At 40.1% G+C, this 20,353-nt stretch overlaps 1 long non-coding RNA gene across 1 annotated transcript in view; it reads left to right on the top strand.

Annotated features, from left to right (window-relative positions):
* Window positions 1–20,353, top strand: part of LOC122916851 — a 102,191-nt gene that overhangs the window by 172 nt on the left and 81,666 nt on the right. The gene's annotated exons all lie outside the window — the stretch shown is intronic.

The following is a 20,353-nucleotide window of genomic DNA, read 5'->3' as shown; positions in this document are numbered from 1 at the left end:
TAGGAAAACTAACATAACGTTGTGCGCGGCTATACTTCAAAAACAAAACAAAACAACAACAAAACCAAGAAGAAACAAACAAAGATGGGCCGTTGCAAAGTTCCTTTCCTTTCAAGGGCAGGGAGGGTCCGCGGGCGGACCACTGACCTGGCACAGATGCTGCAGTTCCTGACGGACCTGCCTGAGGTCCGCTTCTGAGGAAGCCAGAACTGCAGGTCGGTCTCGGTTCGGTGCGTTTGGACGCGGTTACGGACGGGACTGAGATTTGGTCCCGCGGTTGGTTTGGTTGCTTTTGTTGACCCCTCATTCCTCCCTCGCTCCCTCCTACTGTTCCTTTCTTCGAGAAATATCTGCTCCAGGTCCCACGAGTATAACAAAATGGATGGGACTCCTGACCTTTTGTAAAATGCACTCAATTGTAACGCGTGTGAAATACCCGGTGATGGGAGTCGGAGACAGCTTCCCCAGGGAGGCGACTTCTAAGCTGGACCCTGAAGCATGAAGGGGATCAAACCTGGCTGGGGGTGAGGGTGGGGTCGGGGGAGCTTCCAAGAAGGAAGGGCTGGAGATGAAATAGAAATGTAGTGTGGGGAGCATCGTGTCTGTGCTGAGAAATAAATTAAGATAAATGAGCTCAGAGAGGTCGGAGGGAGATGGAAGATGAAGCCATGTAGCGGACTTAGAATTTGTTCTAAGGGCAGAGGTGGTTGAGTCATTGAAGGGATTGAGATTGTTGAATTTGTCTTAGGGGTAAAATTACATGGCTGCTGCAAATACAAGGGCCGCTGGTGATCATACTATTTGTTGATCCTACTGTATTTTTAAAATACATAATCAAATCCATAAATAAGTCAAACACTGGAAAATGAAATAGCTTCAAGCTATTCAAGCTAGCTTCAATAGCTTTTGTGCGGGAGGGGAGTTGTAGGGGCCGAGGGCGAGAGAAAATCTTAAGCAGGCTCCGTGCCTGGTATGGAGCCTGATGTGGGGCTCGATCTCCCAACCCTGAGAGCATCATCTGAGCTGAAATCAGGAGTGGGAGGCTCAACCAATGGAGCCACCCAGGCTCCCGCAAGAATACTTTTTAAAGAGTAAGTATCAAAACTCCCAAATGAACCATCTTAGTGCCAATGTAGGAGAGTTGTAGCCGTAACAGAAGTGGTAGATTTTGATGGAAATCAAAAGCTCTGCATGTAGTAGTTGCACAATGTGCATTTGGGGTCACTGGCGTTCACGTTACACCAATTGAGCATTCTGTAAAGACAGAACTTAGTGCTGGCTCCAGTCTCTTACTTCATAAAGTTTTTAGCTTATGGGAAGGAAATATTAATAAGAATGGGGGAGAAAGAAGCGAAAGTGATGCAGACTGTCTGCGCAGCCAGAATGGCTTAGAAACCTACAGAGACAAAGCGTTCCCTGTTAATGTCTAAATGGTGAGTAATGTCAATCTTTAAAATAGCCAGAAAGGTTTGGATGGATGTGAAATCTCAGGACAAAATGGGAGAACAGGATCATTAACTGGGCTACAAAGTATCCACTACACACTTAAGTACTCAGAATGAGTGATCTATAATGCTATTCATTTAGAAGTAAGCATTTTATAAATGTTACAAGTCTTCCAAAGTTTATCATTAGGCTGGCCTCATTGGCTGATATTAGCTGAGGTTTAAGTTTAGCTATAATATGTGAAACGGTCACTTAAATAGTTTGAGAGTTCGTGTTGGATTGGAAGGTGGGTAGAAAGGAACAAACATGGCTGTTAAGGACTGAGACGGCAGTGTCGTGATGGGTGCGTCGAGGATTTCTCTCAGTCACTCACAGAAGGTCAATTAGGAGCATATTTCATGCTCACAGGTTCAGCGATGGATCTACTTATCAGTCATTTAACAAGTCAAAAATATTTACTCGCTACGTACTATATGTGCCTGATACATACTTTTCAGGCATGAAGAGAAACAGTATTCCTGCTTTCTTGGAATTTTTAGCCTAGTGAGGGAGAAAAATGATAACAGAATAGGTAACAAAGTATATAACTGGAGACAGTTCTAAGAGGGAAATGATAGATACGGTGAAGGTGGAAAATGGAGGGAGGAAGTATATGGAAGCCATGAAAATGCAGAGCTCAGACCTCGAGAGGTGGGCATTCCTGCTTTCTGATATCCATCACCCCATTTCCAGTAAGGCTACACTCCCCAGGGGTATTCCCAGTCAGTGATGGAGCAGAGAGATGTTTGAATTCTCTAACTTAAAACTTTGGCGGGTTAACTCTCCTATGGCTATGCCAAACTTGCTTTCCATTGCAATACAGCTCCAGATGCTTTTACGCAGCCTTCTTTCATTCCTTCCCCTTCATTCAGTCAGAACTGCATTACTGTGGTAGCTCTCTCACAAGCGCTCCCCCCCTGATAATTTTTTGCAAGTTTAATTCTCTCTTGGTATTTTCTTCTTAGAGGATTCAGGCTAATTCAGGGTCCTTTCAGTTAAGGTGGAGAGCAAGATCCCTAAGAGATGTGTTATTTAAAAAACACTAGGGGCACCTGGATGGCTCAAATGGTTAAGCGTCTGCCTTTGGCTCAGGTCATGAGCCCAGAGTTCTGAGATCGAGCTGGCATTGGGCTCCCTGCTTGGCAGGAAGCCTACTTCTCTCTCTCCTTCTCCTGCTTCCCCTGCTTGTGCTCTCTCACTCTCTCTGTCCAATAAATAAATAAATAAAATCTAAAAAAAAAACCACAAAAAACACTAAATGATGATAAGGATTTAGATAAAGGTCTATGGAGGAAATGTTCCAAATATAGGGAAAAGCTAATGCAAATGCCCTGAGAAAACATGCTCAAGTGACAGTAAGGAAGCCACTGCGGCTGGAGCAGAGTAGGAATGCGAGAAGATGATCTCAGATGACAGTAGTTCTAGGGGGTGTGTATGAACAGAGGCTGCAGCATCCTCTGCTGTCTGGAAGCAAACTCCTGTCAGGTGCCTGTTGGAGTCAGATGCCTGTTGTTGTTTTATGCAGCTTTAGAATTTTAGGAATGACAAACCTGAACCAGAGGAAAGAGAGATGACTGACAAATCATGAAAATACTTACAGTTCAGTCTGTGGTCAGGCTTGAAGCTGGAGCTCCCCATGGCAGCTGGAGGGAGTCCCAGGGTATTTTCCAAACACTGGCTTTCCTCTGATTACCCTCATCATGAATGAACAGAGGTTCATTAATTACAAAGCAGAATCTCACCTTTAGGGTTGTAGTTCTGGGGCTGTGACCTGAGTGTAGCTGTTCCTCTCCATCCTCTGCAGCCTGTTTTAACCACCCTTTGATTAATATCACAAGTCGGAGGCTGGCACAGTCATAAGATGAAACTATAATTTTAGGACTGTGTGTACATCACAAAGTAGATAAATAAGCAGAACCTCTGTCCTCCTCTACATGTTCTGATAGAATATCAAATGCAAGTGCTGGAGGGTCAGTCGAGAAATGAAGTGTAACGCGTGTGTGCCTGCAAAGCTGCATTTGCATATATACCCAGGTCTGTATATTTTTGCAGTAGGCAGATATTCTACCCTTATTATTTTCAGGACTTGGTTTCCTCTTCCCTAAGATGAAGCAGTAATAATGCCAGAGACACCTGTGTCACAACAAAGTTGTTGGGATATCTGGTGGGGCCTAAATAAGATAGTGTATTGCAAAGGTTTACCATCTTCCTTTCCCTAACTCCAAAAGAATAAAGTCTCTTTCCTCACTCATGTATTATATATTTATACCCCCTGAGATGGATTTTGTCTTTGTCAGCCCTTTCCTTGGTATTAATCCTGGCATTATTTCCTGGTGTTATGATGAATTTCGATAGGAGTGAATTAAAATTTACCCAGGACAGGGGTTAAAAAAATATAGAAGGAAAAAGAGTAAGAAGGATAAGACGTAAGCAGGATGGAAAAAAGAAGGTTCTTTTTGATCTTCTTTGAGGTCCTTCAGGAAATATTTTAAACTGTATAATTATCTATTATCACTGCACTATATTTCCTTGAATGCAATTCTATGGCAAGATTGTATCATATAAATTCAAGTTTTATGAGTCACAAATAAAATTATGAAACAGATGGGAAATTATTTTAAGATTATAAGAATGAGAGCCATTGCTATCTTTGGAGCTACTGTGTTTGATGTTAAATTTTAGACTTTGGATCAGATAACAAGTTCATATCCAAGCCCTTCCATTTAATCTTTCTGGAGATGTGGCCACCGTGAAGAGTTTCCATGAGGAAACTTAACCACCAGTTTCCTCATGAAAGACAAAATAATATAAATTTGCCTACTTCCCAAGTTTGTAATGAAGAGCATAATAACTTAATATGTGAGCTACTTTGAAATTAGAAATCATTGTGTTGGCATGAGCTGTACATATAGATACATACATAAAACCCTTGGGGGCACCTGTGTGGCTTAGTGGTTAAATCCTCTGCCTTTGGCTCAGGTCATGATCTCAGGGTCCTGGGATCGAGCCCCACATCGGGCTCTCTGCTCAGCAGGGAACCTGCTTTCTCCCCTCTCTCTGCCTGCATCTCTGCCTACTTGTGATCTCTGCCTGTCAAATAAATAAATAAAATCTTTAAAAAAAAATAACTTAAAAAAAAACCCTTGAAATATCCTTAACACATTCCTTGAAGAGTTAAATATGTTTTGTGTTTTTTAGTGCTAGTTTTATTTATTGGCTATTTCCTTGTCTTTGTTATATATTCAAAACTACATATGATGTTGATAATAAATGGTCAGCATTCTCATACACAGACACACACACACACACACCCACACACACACCCCTGTAGCTACTGATCACATGTCCAAGGCTATTATTTGGTAGTTATGAAAAAGAAGAGAACAATTCGATAAGAAAGGAGCTAAAGAGATCCATAGGAAGAAAGCCATGGAAAGTGTTGGAAAGATGAGTGTCTCCCGGGATTTGTGCTGCCCTGAGCATAAAACACGAAAGCTTTGCATCCCCCGCGCTACAGTTTGAATATTTGTGTCCCCTCAGAATTCATAGGCTGAAATCCTAATGTCTGGTGTGATGGCATCAGGAGATGGCAACTTTGGGAAGTGTTTAAATAGGAGAACAGAGCCCTCATGAATGAGATTGATGCTCATATAAGAGACACTCCACAAAGCTCCTAGCCCCTTCTGTAGTGTGAGGACACAATGAGAATCTTGCCACCCTAAAGAGGGTACCCTGATTTTGGACTTCCAGCCTCCAGAACTATTAAAAACAAACAAACAAACAAACAATTACTGTTGTTTATAAGCCGCTCAGTCTGTTGTATTACGTTATAGCAGCCCAGACAGAGTAAGACACCAGGAGCCAAAATTTGATACAGAACTTAGGAAGAAGGGGTGTATCTGACCCCCCCCCAACTTTCAGTATCTGTTCTTCACTCATTGCCGTAAAAAACCAACATTCTTTCAGCAACACAAGGGTTGGTAAGCTTGGGAGCATGTGGGGACACTCCCCTGACAAGAACATTGCCACTCCTCTGGTGGAAAATAGCAGCAGAAAGCAAGGCTTGTCTCACCAGGTAGCAGTAGAAACAACTCAGGAGTCTGAACAAAAGGAAGACCATGGAAGGTAATGTGTGGGAGTGAGTGCGTCTCCTGCACTACTCTGTTTGCACATGTGCGGCACCCATCCGAGGACCCGTTTTGAGAGTGGAGATCTTATTACTAATAGTGCTTGGGTGATAAGTATCAATTCTGCAGACTTCAGGGCTACCCTGCAATGTAATGCATAGGAGAAGTAGTGCACGTGAGAGACAGAAAGATACAGAAAAATAGAGGGAAGAGGGGAGAAAGAAACATGAAAATTTGAAGAAATAAGAAATTAAAGGGTGATGACAATAAGAAACATTCAGCATTTATAACTGCCAGGCAGTATCCTAAATATGTGTATTATATTTTATTATAAAAATAATATGTGTAATGTAGAATATATTATTAATATAGAATAGGTGAGTGTATTATGTATTATGTTACTGTATATGTGTGTATACATAAACATATACAAGTGCACCTGTGGACACACAGTCATTTATTTCTTACCACATCCCTCAGGTAGGTAAGTTAGGATCCATATGACATCCTGCCTCTCAAAAGCTGAAGCAAGGAGAGGCTTAGGTGAATGCCTAAGGTCCTACTGCCAGTGCATCAGAGAGCTGGAGTATGAATCCCAGAAGACTGTCTCTTACACTCACAGTGCAAATCAATAAATTCTGCCTGGGTTCAAATAAGAGGGTTTTTGTTTTTTTTTGTCTTCAGTTGGATCTTAAAAGATGAGAAATGCAGTGATGAGGGGCTCATTGAGCAGAAGAAATACCACAAGCAGGACGATGGAGGTGGACAGCTCCGTATATTATAATAGAATGGTGGTAGGTAATGATAAGTGGTTGCTTGTAGGCTATCTAAGACAAATGGTCTGAAAATTCAGTGTCTTATTCCTCAGCCTGTCATCTAAGACTCAAGAGATAATGCCATAGGGCAGTAGAAATTCCAGTGATGAAAAATTTCATCAGCCCCTGCTTTAATTACAAATGATGAGTTGGGAGCCATAGGGACTTATAGTAGAAATGGTCATCTATGATGGCCGTTGCTCTGAAGTTGTATCTTCTCACATTTGAATTCCCCATGGCAGTGGCTCTGGACAGAGTTCGAGTGCCCAGACAATAAGAGTACCCTTTTAGTATCTGAGATTTCCTGGGAGATCAAAGTTCTGTCTAGCATCACCTCTCTTCTGCCTGCTGCTCTGAGGATTCCCTCCAATCATTTGTCCTTGATCAGAGGTTGGATGCTCTTCTTTCTCTTCCCCTAAGCATAGGGCCCAGGACTCTGAGGCAATGTGACAACATGTGAGTTGCCAAGGTTCCAAATGGCCCGTCTCTGTGGACTCCTTTTTCTCACACTTTCTGGGCTGGAAATGTCTCTCCTTTGCAAGGGCAGATGCCAAAAACCCAATTTCCTGCCAGCTTAGTTAACAAGCACTTATTGATCACTTACTGAGTACAGAATGGCAAATAATTTGTATTGGAAAGTACAAAAGAAATAACAAACTTGGTGCCTATAGAAGTATAGATGCTAATGGGAATAGAAATCGTTCTTGCAACAAAAATAAGGTGGTTATAATTTAATAAGATGCAAATATAAAATGATTTGTTATATTTTAATATAATTCTGCAGCATTTCTAATGATGGAACCAAAGGAAATTGTGATAACTAATGGTTCTTAAATGCTGTTTTTAGGAGAGTAAACATTCAATATAGAGCCAACGAAGTCAAGAGCATAATATGACCTGTGGATAGGTCATATTAGAACCAGGATAGGCTTGATGGGAGCAAACATGTGTGCTTCTCTGCGCTGTGGGGAGAGGTGATCATTCAAGGCTCAGACATTTAAGTTTAAGAGTTCTTTATGCAGGTCTTCCAACAGGAAAATCGATGTTGTTTTTGTTGTTGTTTTTTGTTTGTTTGTTTGTTTTACAAATTCAAGATTAGAGAGATTTTTAGGAAAAGTTTTAAATGTTTAGTGAAGTGTTTCTGTAGAATGTGTATGTGTGGAGTGATGCAGTATATAAATGATATATAAATGATCAAGACAGCATGATCGAGGGCAACTTTTTGGAAAAAAATGTGTTTTGAGTTCCTTCTTCTAAGTTGTAAAGGGTGTACAATAACCCAAAGATGAAAGGAAATTCCAGGAAACATTCCAGAAAATCTTGGATTCCCTACAGGCTGATTTGGCTACAGGGCAGGGATCACAGATTTAAATATGTAGGCAATAAAAATTACTTATAAAAGTTGTGTAATTGCAGGTGAAGGAAGACCTTGAATTTTGGATGCTATTTCCCAATTAATCATATTTACAAAACTAGATAGTTATTTAGAAATTAACACTGGTTTCAAAGTAATTTAGAATGACAAAGTGAGACTTGTTTAATTAATAGATTTGAAATCGTTCTCATCTCTTCTGAGAGAACAGGAGAGAGAAAAAGAACAAGGCTGTTTCTAAATCATCACAAATATTTGATGTCCTTGAGATTGAAACAGAAATTAGACCTCCAAGGAGGAACTAGTGAGACAAAATGGTGAGGGAAAGAAATAGAAATGAACAGATAAAGAGAAGAGTTTCAAAAATGGAATGTGACCAGAGGAAAAGGACAAAAGAGGGTGAAATGAGGCGGAGGTAATGACAAGTTTAGAAAATAAGCTTTGAAAAAGACCTTTGTTCAGTTTGTGAACTAATCTGAACTTTCTCATCTAGATAAGTCCCATGTGGCATAATGGAGATGTTTTGCAGAGTAGCAACAGAAGCTAGGAAGTTGAGAGGCATGTCTCAGCCACACATACTGTTTCTCCTTTCAAATTCACCATCCAAAGAATGCCTTCCTCCTGGTGGGAGACTGAAAGGTCACAAGGTGCTACTAGTGCAAGCCCTACCACGGAAGGATCCAAGGCCAAGGATCCTCTAAACACGCTGAACGGTTAGCCATCAGCTATGGCTTAACCACCTTCACTCACCATCTGCTCTATTGGCCTGAGTGGGAAGGTGATGGGAACCAGGAGAAAACAGCAAGAATTTCAGGCATTAATGTGCACTAAGATAATATTCCATTGAAAACTGGGACACAAGAAAATTGGATTTTGTCACCTTCCTAATTCTAGATTCATGGTGTTCTTTGCTTTTCTATAACTTGCATGAAATGCCTATGGCAACATGCTCATTACAGAGACAAGGAGACTGGAACCTACATTCCGTGGTATATCAGTAGATTAACGTTGAGACCTAGGTGATCTCTTTGACTCCTCCTTCCCACATCCAGTCCATCCCTAGGTCTATTCTACTTTGAAAATATTTGAATTTCTTTCATTTTCTCCATCTTTAATAGCTATGTTCTTATCCACACCATCATTGTCGCTTGCCTGGATCACTGCAAATGCCTCCTCACTGGTTTTGTTGTTGTAGTGCTTAACTCTGCTGTCAATTCCCATTCCCTATCTCACACCCCTATAATGTCTGATCTTTCTGCAGCTAGGACAATCTTCCAAACTGTAGATCTGATCATGTCATCCCTCTGCTTTGCTAACCATCCAGTGGCTCTCCAATGCCCTTGTATATAAACTCTAGGTACCTTATAATGGGCCTGCATAACCTGGCCCCTTCTCAGTTCTCTAATTGAGAATTTTTACATTCTAATAGCTTACCTCCCCACTTGCACTCTGTACTCCCACATGTTCAACTTCCCTGGTTTCCTTGAATACACAAGGCCTGGTTTCCCTTCTAGGCTTTTGGATGTTCTATTCCCTCCTCTCTGAACACACTCTGCCTTCTCCCTGTGCTCTTTTATGTCCATCATTTCTTTCCAGGAGTCCCCCTTGCTCCAGGGCTGGGGTAAGTATCCCTAAAATGTTTTCACATTTTGCCCTGTCACTTCTCGATTTGTTCTGTCTCTGTCTTATCCACATGGTCATATCCTTTACCGAGTTACAAAGTAACAGACTATGTTTGGTCTTTTCATCATCGTGTGTCAGAATTTAGCACAGTGTCTAGCACTGAGGAAAAAATTAACACTTACACATGAATTTAATACATTTCAACAAGACATTTCACAAATCCTCTAATGTCTTATAGATAAGCAAGGATTTGGTGTCTAGATTAATAGCTAGTTGACTTGGCATTCCTTAAGAACTCTCCAGGAAAAAAGAAAACACACACACACACACACACACACACACACACAGACACACACATGCCAAAGATCATTGCAAATGGTGATAACTTTAACACGTCCTAAAAACAAAACAAAACAAAAACAACAAAAACACCACTACCAACAAAAATGTCCTGAGTGTGGGTTCTCATGATCTTACAGGAGTTCTGAGCTGTGGTTTATGGTGCATTTAAAATACTGTATTAGTATGTTATCTGAGTAAAATTTAAATTAAAAAAAAAGTACTCTGTTACCTGCTGGGGAGGGGTGGAATACTCATAAAATAGTTATTTATTTACCTCATTACCACATGAGTCAAGTGGAATAAACAGAACAAAGAAGGGCTTTATCTTTGGAGCCACTCAGACCCAGGTTCAGATCCCATGTTGGATACAGATCTCTTGAAAAACCTCAGTTAAGTTGTTTCAACATGTTCATCCTCCATTTCCTCATATGTAAATAGGAATGAAAACACTTCCTCCAAGAACTATAGAAAAAAATGTCTGTATCACCTGAAATAGCAGTCAGCACACAGAATTTCTAGAGTAAATAAATATTCTAAATGAAACTGGAGTGAAATGATGGGACACAGCTTATTTTTTATTCAACACATTTTTATCAAGTTTGTATATTGTGATAGGCACTCAACTAGAGTAGAATACAAAAATAACTATGTAACTCTACCCTTAGGAATCACAGACCAAAAAGAATGACAGAAATGGGGACCTGATAGTATAGAGTACTGTGTGTCATAGATCCCGTAATGTGGAAGGTGCACTGAAAGAAACTGAAAAGCTCGGTGATGGCCGCTGTTGCCAGGGATGTGAGGCTGCGGACCCAGCAGGCATAGCTGGTTGTACGGTAGTAGCACAGGCATTCCGGAGAACATTCCAGTTATACCTAGTCAGGCTAAATGCTGGACTAGTCTTGCTCCTCAAGTCTCTGCTGGGTATATATTCAAAAGGAATTTTCCTACATGTATCTTAAAGGATGAGTAAGAGGGTTTTCATTCCAGCCAGGGGGAAGGAGTGGAAGAGCCCCAATAGGGGAGGTAGAATGCGGCAGCTGCACATGATGGGATGTCAAAACTCACGAGACACAGTGTACTAGATGCACAGTTGCTGCATGGGTGGGTCTGGAAAACGGAAAAAACGGGATGAGGAATATAACAAACTTTCAGTTATACACATTCAAATATATAAACCTCAAAATGACAGCATACATACATGAACTCCTATAAACAAAAGGGTACTGGTTAACTATATTAGACTAATTTTCTATAGTGAATGAAATAGAGATATATGAGAAATAAATAAATTAAATAAAACAAAAGCAGATCCTTTAAGGACAAAATCATAAAAATCTGCCATGACCTAAGGAGTATGTGTTAGCCAATCCTGTCTGTTGTGGGGGAAAAAAAGGATAAAGAACACACACTATTTCTTAGAGTGAAGGGAAAAATGCCACAGAACAGCATTCACTCTTTTAACAAATATTTATTTTTGTGCCTAACATTATTTGCTGGGAAAAGAAAAAGAACAAAAGAATCTAAATCCCTGAATCTAATAGTGCTTAGATTTTTTTTTAAGTGGGCATGTAGATTGTGTACACAAATTAATAAACACTGACACATCCTGTGTCAGAAATGCTGTGAAGAAAGAGAAACCAAGGTAAGTAGTTAAGTGAATTTAAAAAGCAAGGAATGCTCAAAATAAGGCCAAGGAAAATTTGCCTGGAAAGTTGGCATTTGAACAGAGATATAAATAAAATCAGGGAGACTCATCTGAAAAGCCAGGTTGTGGAATAAATGGGCTCTGGCACCAATTTCAACATGGGAAGGATTGTTCTCTCTACCAACAAGGGCTGCTCCGGCACCAGCCGGGGTCCTACAATTCAACTGAATTCTGATGCTAGTATCTATCAGGAGATAGTGTCAGAGCTCACAGGTTAGAGGTCAGTCCTACAAGAATGCCCATCTCTCCACCGTACTTCCCACTTTAGACACCCACCACAAAGCCAGATTATCACCTTCTGACCCACTGGCTGTAAAGCAGAGGTTCCCATGACCCCTCTTTGGGATCAATTAATTTGCTAGAGTGGCTCACAGAACTCAGAGAAACATTTTACTTACTAGATCACCAGTTTATTATAATAGGATATAACTCAGGAACAGCCAGATGAAAGAGATGCAAAGGGCAAGGTATGGGGAAGGAGCATGAAAGCGGTCCATACCCTCTTCAGGTGGGCCGTCCTTGAAATTATCCTCCTTTTCACCAACCTGGAAGCTTTCCAAACCCAGTCCTTTCAGTTTTTGTTCTTGCTCTTGTAGTAGTTCTTGTTTATGGGGGTTTCATTACATAGGCCCAATTGATAAAATCACTGGCCATTGGCTATTGATTCAACCTCCAGCCCTTCTCTCTTCGCTGGAGAGTTTGAGGGGTTGGACTGAAAGTTGGCTCCCCTGGCAAGCAGCCCCCATCTTTAGGTGCTTTCCAAAAGTTGCCTCATTAACATTACACAAGATGCCTTCATCACATCATTTAGGAGTTTTTAGGGTTGTAGGAGCTCTGTGCTAGAGTAGGGGATGAGGACTGAATATATGTTTATTACAAATCACAGTTCCACAGGGAACAAATAAGCCTGCTAAGGTGATGATGGGCGAACAATGAGTGAGCTCATGGGCTTGAAGCAGGAAAGAAGGCCAACACAGCTGATGTGAGAACAAGAACCATGTGGAGTGGGGGACAAACAGAATGCGTGAGCCAAACCATGTAGGGTCTCAAGGGCAAGGTTAAGTATTCTGAATGCGATGAGAAGCCAGTCACAGAGTTTGAGCTGGGCAGTAGATGATTTGACTTCGTTTTGACAAAAGCTCCCTCAGGCTGCTCTCAAGGACCTTTAGGGGAGGGTCGAGAATAGAAGCAGAATCATTGAATACTACATCAAAAACTAATGATATACTGTATGTTGGCTAATGGAAAATATATATATATGTTTTAAGAAGAATAGAAGCAGAAATATCAGGCAAGAGACCATGGCACTCATCCAGGCGGAGGAGGATGGCAGTTTGGGCTGGATGTGATCAGGGCTTCAGTGGGATGTTTACTTTCTCCTACAAAGCAACCTCAGGAAAGGACATTGTAAGATAAGGGAAATATTTTGAAGTGCCTCAGAGATGTGGGCTTCTAGATGATTTAGAGCATATGGAAAGTGAATGAGGGAGGAAAATACATATACAAGAAATACTTGATTTGCAAGGGCTGGATTGACAAACTACAGGGTTTGGACTCTTTTCTGCAGAAAATGGCACCACCAGGGGAACAGACTGATGCAGACCTCAGCTTTTATAAGATAATTATAGGAGCCTTGTAAGTGATGATTTAGAAGCAGCAGAAGGCAAGAGGTGAGCAAAACTTAGACTAAAATCATAGCAGTTCTTGATGCTAAGAGAAGACATGTTCATGTAATTAAGTATCTAAGGTACTTAAATGCTCCGCATAATGGATACGATAATTATACCTACCACCCTGGTTTCTTATCATGTTAAATGAGTTGGTGCATGAAAGGTGTTTCGAATAGGATCTGACACAGGGTAATCCCTCCACAAATATTAGCTATTACTTCTATAAGTAGTAATGATATTATTTCTACATACTGCTGTGTGTACTAGTACTACTTCTATGTGTTTGGCGTGCAGACACCACACAGAATATATAAACATTGGTCGTTAGTTGGGGCAGAAAGTATTGAGGGAGCTTGTAGCTCAAGTAATGGTAACAGCAAAGCTAACAGGTGTATTGGTGCAGGGTGCTCTGGGAGGATCTGGAGAGGGGAGAATAACTTACAATAAAGCCACGTCGAATGTTTGGTGCGAAGGAGGATTTGAGAAGGCAGCATAAGAGCAAGGTGCAGCATGGTATGAAGTGGAAAACCTTGACATTGAAATCTACCAGCTGCGATCGAATCCTGGCTGTGCCCTGTCTGAGCAGTTTGGTTTTTAGCAGCCTCCTCCCTTTAAACCTCAGTATCCACATCTTAAAAATTATTGAATTATCTTATGTCCCTTATGACAAATCTTAGATGTTTCATTCATTTTTTTAAAAATAATGCAGGTGAAATGCTTAACATGTTTTCTTAAGAGAACAAGCTATATTGTTATATTTTGCTTATTATTATGGTTCAGCCAGCTCATACACAGAACACTGCCAGGTTCCGTCTACTGATTTCTGTCTTTCTTTGAATGCTGTTGTCTCTTACCCTGTGAGAAGGTCAAATCCTGGCTTGACATTTGCATTTTGTTTCCTTAGTTTCTTCTGCCTTTACCTCAGTATCAAAGAAATCTCCCTGAAGATTTAATTTTGTTAAACATTGCTGCCCCTCTTGCCTTAAGAATGTGGCATTTTGATATGATTTGCAGACTTTCAGAATGGAAGATGCTCTATAGCATTAATGCAGTGTACAGCACTCACGTGGTCATAAACTGGCGTCAATATCCCAGACGGCCACTGAGTCAGAGTACTCTCGTCACGTGTTGGGTGTCCAGAGATTCTACTGTATAGGTGTTTATGAGTGACATCTGGTGAAATGGAGATCTTCTTTTAAGGTGACAAAAGCAGCTTCCCTGTTTTTCCTTCCCTGCCCCTCTGTCTTTTCACATTTAGACAGAGTCAGAGAATATCTCTGCTCAAAGGAACATTCGCATGTGACTATTAATAGGATGTTAAGAACTACGGTCACAGAGGGTTTGGAGGGAGCTTTAAAATATTTAGTTCGACTCATGCCGTGTTGTACCATGGAAGCTTAAATGACCCCTGGAGTAAATGATTTACTATCTTCTGAGGCCCCCCATCCCAATTTTGGACCACTACGACTGCTCAAATATTATTTTATTTTTATACTGACCTTAAAGTGTGTCTCCCTATAGCCTATACCTATTTGCTGAGACCCAGAGTTCTACACTTATTTTATCTGAGCCCCTCAAATATTTTAAAACACTAAGCACATTGTTCTGACTCAATCCTGTCTTAAGTTTCTCGCTTGACTTTTCTTGCACAACCATCCTGTTGTTTCCCTCCGAAATTGTCCCTTACTATGTTCTTATGCAAAACTAAGTGATGCTCAGGTGACACTCATTCACTTCTTTCAATTACCCAGAGAAGATAAGGAAGTAATGGCAGGCATATAACCTGCATAAGCTCCTATGGCTAGTAAGAGTGTGTGTGGGATCCAGTCCAGGTCTACCTGATGCAGAATGCACACTGATGACAGACATGCTGTGTTGCCTCCCCTCTTTGATTGAAGCTCCTTGTGCAAAAATTCAAAGCAGAATTACTGCAACAGTAACAATACTCAACTTCTGATTGATAATAAGCATTAAGATTTGTAGAGCGCTTACCTAGCTTTACTCTATTAGCACTTCTTCCTCAGAGTAATTTTGAGGCTCTCATTTTACAGATAAGGAAACCAAGGCACAGAAAGATCAAGTCACTTCCTTAAAGTTGTGTAGCTGCTAAGTGGCAGAACTAAGACTCAACGCCTGAAAGTCCACCTTGTGAGAGCCTGTGCTCTGAAGCACTATGCTGTAACCCAGATTCCCAAATCTCATGTTATCCCACAGAACAGTCTGAGGCAACACACATTTGTGTCAGCAGTGTCTCCCTTGTGCCTACTGAACTAGGCAATATTCCTCTGTGTGTGTGTGTGTGTGTGTGAGTGTGTGTGAGTGTGTGTGCACGCACGTTCCTTATTTCACATGAGAATTCCTCATGCCCTAACTTTCTCACACTGCAGTTGTTCATTGGAATTTTCTGCAGGCCTACCATTTGTCCCTATCAAAGGCCAGGTTTAGGGATTCAGTCCATTGACTCAGCCTGATGAGACATGTTTTGTTCCCTCATCGATCATTCCATACCCACTTGCTAAACTTTGTGCCAATTACTGAAATGATAAACATATCTCCTAGCCTTCATCTAAGTCATTAGCAAAATCTTTTTGCACAAGCTTGAACGTATACATTCAGAGGGGAAGGAACTTAAACTTCCAGGAGGATCTTTAGTCTTTAAGCATTTGACAGACTTATTAAGCAACACTCTGCAGTAGGCATTATAGTAGCGACGGTAAATGCAACTTTTAGCAAAAATAAACTATATTTCCTCATGGCATTCTTAGCCTACAAGTGGGAGAAATATATTAATCAGATAATAATTCAGATTAATGATATGTACCCTGAGAGAGCTATGCAGGGTCTGTGGGTTGACAATTGTTCCTCTGTAGAAGTGGTGGCCATGCTGAGATTTCCACAATGACCTGGGCTAAGTCCAAAGAGGGGAGAAAGGCAGACCAGGCTTTGTAATAAATTCTCTTTGGCAACAAGACTTTAAACTGGTTGAACCATTGTCCTAAATAGGATGTGAAATTGTTGAAGATGGAACATTTGCATTTAATAAACCTTAACAATATTCTAGTTCCAATTGTCTAAACCTGTTGCTTTGTGTGATGCAGGAATACGTCATAAATGAATAGTGCCCTATTTTTAAAGAGTTTCTGAAACTAAACAGTGTGAAAAATCCCGAAAGAATCAAAGTTGAAGTTGTTTCTTAATTGTAGGACTTTTCAGATCCTTAATTGTATTTAAATATATTGTGAATCTCTGTGAGGGTATTTTAGAATATGGTGTTTCCTAAACTTATTTGTATGATATTCTTTTTTTTCTGTGCCATACCTCTTAATTCCTGCCCCCCCCCGCCAGTTTCCAGAATAGTTTGGGAAACACTGATCTAGTTTAACCCAACCCAACCTATTAACCCCCATGGCTTGAAGTCTCTCTGAAACATTCCTATCAAATTATTATTGTGTTCTTGAATAGCTTCAGTGAATGAGAAATACAACCAGTGATTTTTTTTTCAGATACATGAAACACTTGGACTCTGCCTAATTATTTTAGTCTTGTGAACCTAGTTGCATTTTATTAGTCTGTTGGTTCCCAGAAGCATAGAAATGGTCATTCATTTTGTGATTCTCAGGAGGAGGCATAATACTCCATAGTGTATATGGACCACATCTTCCTTATCCATTCATCCGTTGAAGGGCATCTTGGTTCTTTCCATAGTTTGGCGACCGTGGCCATTGCTGCTATAAACATTGGGGTACAGATGGCCCTTCTTTTCATGACATCTGTGTCTTTGGGGTAAATACCCAGGAGTGCAATTGCAGGGTCATAGGGAAGCTCTATTTTTAATTTCTTGAGGAATCTCCCCACTGTTCTCCAAAGAGGCTGCACCAGCTTGCATTCCCACCAACAGTGTAAGAGGGTTCCCCTTTCTCCACATCCTCTCCAACACATGTTGTTTCCTGTTTTGTTAATTTTGGCCATTCTAACTGGTGTAAGGTGATATCTCAATGTGGTTTTAATTTGAATCTCCCTGAGGGCTAATGATGATGAACATTTTTTCATATGTCTGATAGCCATTTGTATGTCTTGATTGGAGAAGTGTCTGTTCATATCTTCTGCCCATTTTTTGATGTGTTTGCCTGTTTTGTGTGTGTTGAGTTTGAGGAGTTCATTATAGATCCTGGATATCAACCTTTTGTCTGTACTGTCATTTGCAAATATCTTCTCCCATTCCGTGGGTTGCCTCTTTGTTTTTTTGACGGAGAAATGTATATTCTAAAGGTGAATACTAGGTTGGGGCAGAACCATTGAAGCCTGAATTAGTCATATTTTATTTTTATAAGAAAGACACTTGATGCTCTACAAGTACCATTTTCTAAACCTCATTAATAAATAAAAAATAAAGAGCCTGCATATGAATAAATGATGAAAGTGCCTCCCTTGGTAATTTTTTTAAGTTTCTGAAAATAGTTCCAGTCTTCATCTACAAACTTAATGCAGTTAGAGCCACTGAGAATGTCATTATGTTGCATATTTGTTGATAGAAGTGGAGAGAAAGAGGGAACCCTATCACGTGTATAGAAGATACCTTTGAACATGTAGATCACTTATGCAATACAGATTATATACAGTATTTTTGAAGATTGCTGTGGATAGTATAATGTCAAAAAAGGGCAAAATTTATAGCAGGTAAGTGTGGAAGAATCAGATGGCCCACTGGAGTGGAGCTGATCACTTTAATATGCTAATACATCATCACTGTTCCTAGGATCTGCTTCTATTATTACTCATATATCACATTAAACTGTTTACATATCTTTTCCACTACTAGCCTGGGAGAGGTTTGGGGTTTTTTGTTTGTTTGTTTGTTTTTTAGGTCAGGGCCATGTCTGGCTTAAATTTGTTTTTCTAATGCTTAGCATACTTCCTGATATAAAGTAAAGGTTCAATAATTGTTTAATTTTTCACTGTAATGAATATCATATTCCAGGAATTGTATCTCTAGGACCCAGTAGAGTTTCATTTGTGAAAGTTGAACAAAATCACTCTTGATGATATTATGAGCCCAGCTGGTAGGTTGAAATTAGCCTTCGTGTGGGAGTGTTTATACCTAGGAGACTGCTAAGTACAGTTGACCCTTGAACAACACAGGTTTGAATTGCATGGGTCCACCTATACATGGATGTTTTTACAGTACAGTAGTGCAAATGTATTTTTTTCTTATGATTTTCTTAAACATTTTCTTTTTTTCTACCTTTCTTTATTGAAGGAATACAGTATATAATACAACATACAAGATATCTGTTCACCAACTATTTATCACACTGATAAGGCTTCCAGTCAACAATAGGCTGTGACTGGTTAAGTTTTGGGCAAGTCAAAAGTTATGAGCAGATTTTTTAAAAGGATTTTTTTTTTATTTGTTTATTTGAGAGAAAGCGAGAGATAGCAAGAGAGAGAATGAGCAGCAGAAATGACAGTGTGAGAGGCAGAGGGAGAGGGAGAAATCTGCCCCATATATGCATATTTCTAAATGTGTGTGTGGGTCAGTGTCCCTAACCCCTGTGTTGTTCAAGTCTCAGCTGTACTACAGATACTGCCTTCCCCCATAGGAAGCTGGTTGTTGACCATTTACCATCCCAGTAATTTCTGTGCCTCATACATGTGCTCCTCAACTCCATTTCCTTTTCTCTTGTTCTTAGATACAAGTGCCTAGAAGATCTTGTCGATTTAGACTTGCATCTTTAGCCTTGGCTGATTCTGTGTTTGAACTTAAAAAAAAAAAAAAAAAAAAAAAAAAAAAAAATCACTGGGGTGCCAGGGTGGCTCAGTTGGTTAAACATCCGACTTTTGGTTTCAGGTCAGGTCATGATCTCGGGGTCCTGGGATGGAGACCCATATCGGGCTCCGTGCTCAGCACAGAGTCTGCTTGTCCCTCTCCCTCTGTTCCTCCCCACAGTTTGCAGTCTCTCTCTCACAATCTCGGTCTCTCTCTCAAATAAATAAGTAAATAAAATTAAAAAAAAAATTCTCCCTGACTCTTTAAACACATGCGTGTCTGTCTGTCTCAGTTTCTTTCTGTCAAATTTACCTTTCACTGAAGGAAATCAGTTTTGGCTGGAGTCTCGTAATTAAGGACTGTAGGTAGCATGGTGCATAGGGGAAAGCATGGATTTCACTATTAGAGCTGGAATCCTCCCTTTACCTCCTTGCTATGTGTCTTTGAAGAAGTTACTTAACCTCACTAATCCTCTGTCCTGTAATCTGTAAAGAAGACAATAAAGCCAATCACACAAGTTTACTGTGAGGATTATGAGATCATGTATCTAGAATAATCTAACAGAGTGCCTGGTTCAGAATAGGTAGACAATAAATAGAGCTATCTTATTATGCCATGTTTTTCTTTGAGGATTAGAACTGGATTTTTACTCTGTCAGCAGCACATCTGTGTTTAAATATGAATCGGAGACAAAGGGCCTGGAATAGATGCCAGGCTTTGCCACTTACGGATTGTATGATCTGGGCAGAACTCTCTGAATCTCAGCTTTCCCACTTGTGAAAGAGGATAATGATGTCTCACTTGCTTCCCTCACAGTGCAGTTGAGAGAATCAAATGATATAATAAATCTGAAAGAAATTTGAAAACAAATATGAGAACTCATACCAAGAGGCAACTTACGAATGCATGTATCATTAGCAAACAATTCCACCTTTCAGGAATTTAATTGAAAAAAATGTTATAGAAGGGATACATACAGAATATGCATAAAAAAGATCATTGTAGTGGTGTTATTAATAAGAAAATTAAAAATAAACTGCATAATGAGAATTATTAAGTAATTAAAATACATTTATATAGTGGAATGGTCTGCACATATTAAATTCATTTTATATTAAACCTAAAAGAGTATATACCACATTGTTTTAAAGCAGCTACCACTGGGTGGTAAGATTCTTGGTGACTTTTCTTTTTCTTTTTTGTATTTTCTAATCACTTTATGATTCATATATACCACTGGCATAATAATAATAAATGTTTTAGAAGATATTGTCATTGTGTGGGATCTACAGCACATTAAGTAGAAAAAGGATGGTAACAAAGGTTATAAGGACAGTATGCAAGGGGCGCCTGGGTGGCTCAGTGGGTTAAAGCCTCTGCCTTTGGCTCAGGTCATGATCCCAGAGTCCTGGGATCAAGCCCCGAGTCAGTTGGGCTCTCTGCT

The sequence above is a fragment of the Neovison vison genome, chromosome 9, assembly GCF_020171115.1.
Source record: "Neovison vison isolate M4711 chromosome 9, ASM_NN_V1, whole genome shotgun sequence".
In the NCBI taxonomy this organism is placed as follows: domain Eukaryota; kingdom Metazoa; phylum Chordata; class Mammalia; order Carnivora; family Mustelidae; genus Neogale; species Neogale vison.
The sequence above is the reverse complement of the archived record's forward strand: the minus strand, read 5'-3'. Positions and strand labels throughout refer to the sequence as shown.